Source organism: Saccoglossus kowalevskii, chromosome 22 (genome assembly GCF_978046115.1).
Source record: "Saccoglossus kowalevskii chromosome 22, keSacKowa6.1, whole genome shotgun sequence".
Taxonomy (NCBI): domain Eukaryota; kingdom Metazoa; phylum Hemichordata; class Enteropneusta; family Harrimaniidae; genus Saccoglossus; species Saccoglossus kowalevskii.
The window spans coordinates 23,983,511-23,987,798 of record NC_140662.1 but is presented as its reverse complement, the minus strand read 5'-3'; positions in this window follow the sequence as shown (position 1 = coordinate 23,987,798).

Genomic DNA, 4,288 nt, shown 5'->3' with positions numbered 1-4,288 from the left:
AGATGAACTTTGACATAAGTGAGGGCGCTATGGTGTCAAAGGTCAAATCATACTGCCCTACCTTAAGAGCGTCGAGTTGTCCCACCTGGCAGATGTAATATCGTAACATACGGTAAGATAGTAAGTTTCAATAACAATTTTTACATTAAGAGTATATTATTATGTAAGTCTTGTAGTTTATATCAGACACATAAGAGAGTCAGTTGACGTCGTCTCTACCTGTAAACACCTGAGTTGACGATTTAGAAGCAGTCTAAAGATTGAACCTCTGAAACTATACCAGTCATAAAGTATATGGCTGGTTTAGGTAACAGGCGGCCTTAACACTGAGATCGTAAATATAACTATATAATATATATCAATATAACGTTAACCGTAGATCCGAATCTATATTGAAATAAATGAAATATATGAAATAGATAATCACCTATAAATATACATGTATATTTCGTCGCTATTCAGTCTATCGATTATCTTTTTTCGGTCTCTAATAATATAAATGAACTGTATTGTTTCCAATAAAAGTTTCTGTTAATAAGACAATAGTTTTGAAAACAGATAGAGTTAATGTACATATTTAGTGAAAATACATAAATAAATGATTAAGGAAAGAAACCTTATTATTTTTGTCACAGCTAAAATAAAGTTTGATGTCTCATTTTGAACTAAAGTAAATGTAAAAGTAAATGAGAAATGTTATTGTCAGATGGAATTTTAATTTGATGTGACAGCTCATTCATATTTTCATAAATCCAAAAGGAAATAGATTGGGATAAAGAGATTTCTCATTGTGATTCTTTTGCTAAAGATTATTATCATATTATTCATGTATACCAGTATCTTGTTTTACCTCCATTTTATCACCCTTTAAAGTACTGGTAATCATTGTATGTGTTTCCTGATGTTATGCAAAAACGTTTCTGGCATTGTATTTAAGATCTTTACTGCATCACATCATTATTTTGGCAGCTCATCAAATTGTATGTCAGTAGTTGAATTAAGTTTATTTTTATTTATATTTCCTAAAATCACTTAATTCAATTGTTCTTTCACTGAAAGCTTTCTATAAAACACACAAATACAATTTTAAATTTCAAAAACTTCTTGCTAAACATCTTGAAATTTTTTTAATTTCATGTGCCTGACCCTTGTAGTAACCCTGACATATGGCCATATGACGTACTTGTTCTGTAATCATTGCACAAACAATATAAGTGTGACACCATCTAATTCGAACAAAGGTAGATCACATGGAATCATATAGGTAACTCAATCGATAATAAATATCTTCATATCCTAATGTTCTTTCAAATTTATTCTACATGTGTGGCCTTTAAAAAATGTAGGGAGAAATTAGGATGCTTGTACTAATTTCTGAATTAATATTTTAATTGTCTCAGATTATAACAATTTCAAAGTTTGCATGCAGTAATACTATGGGGGAAAATCACAAAAGATTTGGTTTCATGGAAGCAGTGGAATGTCCTTTCATTTAATTGCATTTTTAATTTTGTGTTTTGTCATCAAAACTTCTAATGTTTAGTTCAAGTTTGGATGTACAAGTGTTGAGGGACTGTGGTCTGTCTGATGCCATTTCTCAGGCATTGCTCTAATTTTGTGCATTTTTTCTAAAAAAACAGCATGAAACTGGTCATTGCCAGAATATAGTGGTTGTTACTTCAGACTCATGAATACTAAATGTGTGTGGGTGTTTGTATTTATTGAATGTTTATAATGCCTTATAGATAAGAAGATTACATTTATTTATTTTAACATTCTTCTGCCGGTTTGTTTTCAGATGTCAACTCAGCCCCCAAAAAAAAGCATTTACATTTACCAAAACTCTCTAGTATTATATGCTGTTTTCTTCTTTAGAATTTGAAATTTTTTATCAGTATACATTTTTGATTGTTAGTTCAATACACACCATGCATTACAATAACATTATCCATATGTGCCTCTGGTAATTTCATTTTGTACATCACATTTTACTGTGTATTTTAAAACTTGTTGAGTTCTCAATTTAGTCAAATTCTTAGTGTCTAATAAAACATTTCATTTCTAGGACATACATTGTACCCAGCAATGTGTGTTACACCTCTCATAAAATGTAAGGGTGTCTCAAAAACAAATATTTTACTGTAAACCATTCATAAAATACACATTTTTGCATATTTTTCCTAAAATTGTAACAGTGACATTTTACATGATTTGTGGTATTCATGGTAACTTTACCATGCACGTGTTAATTTCAGTAGAACTAACTAATTGAGAAATTGTAAAAATAGGGAATGTATATTCTTTTGGTATTTCATTGATGTTTAATTGTGTTTACTGCAGTCACTACTACTTTTTGTTGGTAATTAATCTAATTTTATCTGAGGGTACCCCAAGTCAAATTCTTGGGTAATTATACCCATATTTAATTATTAATCAATAATATTAATTAATAACAAATAGTGTAAGTGATTGACAGTGACTAATAAACAAGGAGCTTTTTAAAAAAAAATTTTTTTTTTTTTTGTGTGGAAATAAGTCACTATTTTTGGCAGAAAAATCATGTATTTTTTTATTCTGAATGAGGTGCCTTTCCTATTTTAGAGAATGACCCTCTAACCATGAGTACCAGGTACAAGGGTCATGGAGTCACAGTGACATTGAACTTTATTTCTCTCTAATTGCCACCAATATAAAGTAAAGTGTAATGTATTACAGTAGTGTTGACTTATGCTACAATGAATATATGGCAACTCAGCAATGTATGGTTCAAGTCAATATCATTTTAATTGTTTCCATGGTTACACCATACATTTTTAGCACTGTATGACATGTTTATGGTTTATTATATTTTGCTTTGGATAAAAATAAAATAAATTTGAATGAAAAAAAATTATTCTAGCAGAAAATTATTTAAAATCATAGTTTTAGGTGAGCATAATATTCTGTTTGGTTATATTGATTTTTAGGATTTGAGGTATAATTATGAGACATATTTATTGTATTTGCATGCCTCAACGCACTTCCTCCAGGTACAGTACAGTCTAAGCATAACTTAACTTACAAGCTGGCTTTCAGTTGTATATAAGCCTTTTCATAAAAACAAGCTTTTCATTAGAAGTCAATTATTCTTTGTGATACAAATTTTCACCATAGAGGGAATGCTTTATTTGAAATTATAATTTCAGTATATTATTTTGTTATTTATTCTATAAGCATGGTCACCAGAAACACTCACCTAAGTAATTTTCCATTAATTATCAGAGGGAGTGCTACTTCTTGTCACAATGGCTTGTTCATCAGAAGGTGTTCCTGACAGTACATCCGAAAAGTCGGTCGTCGCTGTACAAGAAGAATCGAGGGTCACTGATAAGTTACCGATACAAGAAAACTCTGGAGTGAGTAGTTCTGCTGGGCCAAGCAAAGGTATGTAGAACAGCACAGATATTTTCACCCATTTTCCCTTCTACTTTGAAATGAGGGAAGGAAATGCCAGCGTTTTTTGAAAATAATATGTTTTAAGTAAAAAATAAAATTTCAACAATAAATGTTTTAATTTCTCAAAAAACAGTGAAAAATATTGCAGACCAAAACATGTCTATGCAGCCATTTCCTGTCTCGGGTGATTTTCAGACAGTTTGAATATTTCAGAAAAATGACTTTGAAAACTTATTGCGAGTTATTGTGATTGACGTCATTTAGCGTCCTAGATTTACCAATTTGTTTATAGCAATAATAATTATTAATTTTTAATTTGTATTATAAGTCAATTGCCTGTCCCTCCCTTTCTCAGGTCTGTTGACATGGATATACCATTATACCATCTAGTAAAAGTTTGTCTCCAATAGAGTTACATATCAATGCCAAAAAATGTTTATAAAAACCTTATTAAGAAATGCAAATTCCAAATATGGGACAATTTGTAATGTATTTCCATGATAGTGGCAAATGTTAATGGGGGAGATTCAGACATTCAGACAGTATGTGGTCACATGGACCACCACAACATGTCTGTCGATAATCGTACTGTACTTTCCCATACTTGTGATATCCGCACAATAACCTCATATTATGCAGTAAATAATTATTACATATTAATAATTAATAATTACGCCTGTAAGTGCATGATTTGCTTGGATGACAGGTAATTTGAATTTAAGTGTGTATGTATTTTTTTGGAATTATTCTCGTATATTAAAAAAAATACACAAATAAATTTTGCAATGCCAAAATATGGGTGCGAATTTGCATCATCACTCGATGTGTCTATAATCACTGTATCTTAGTTATG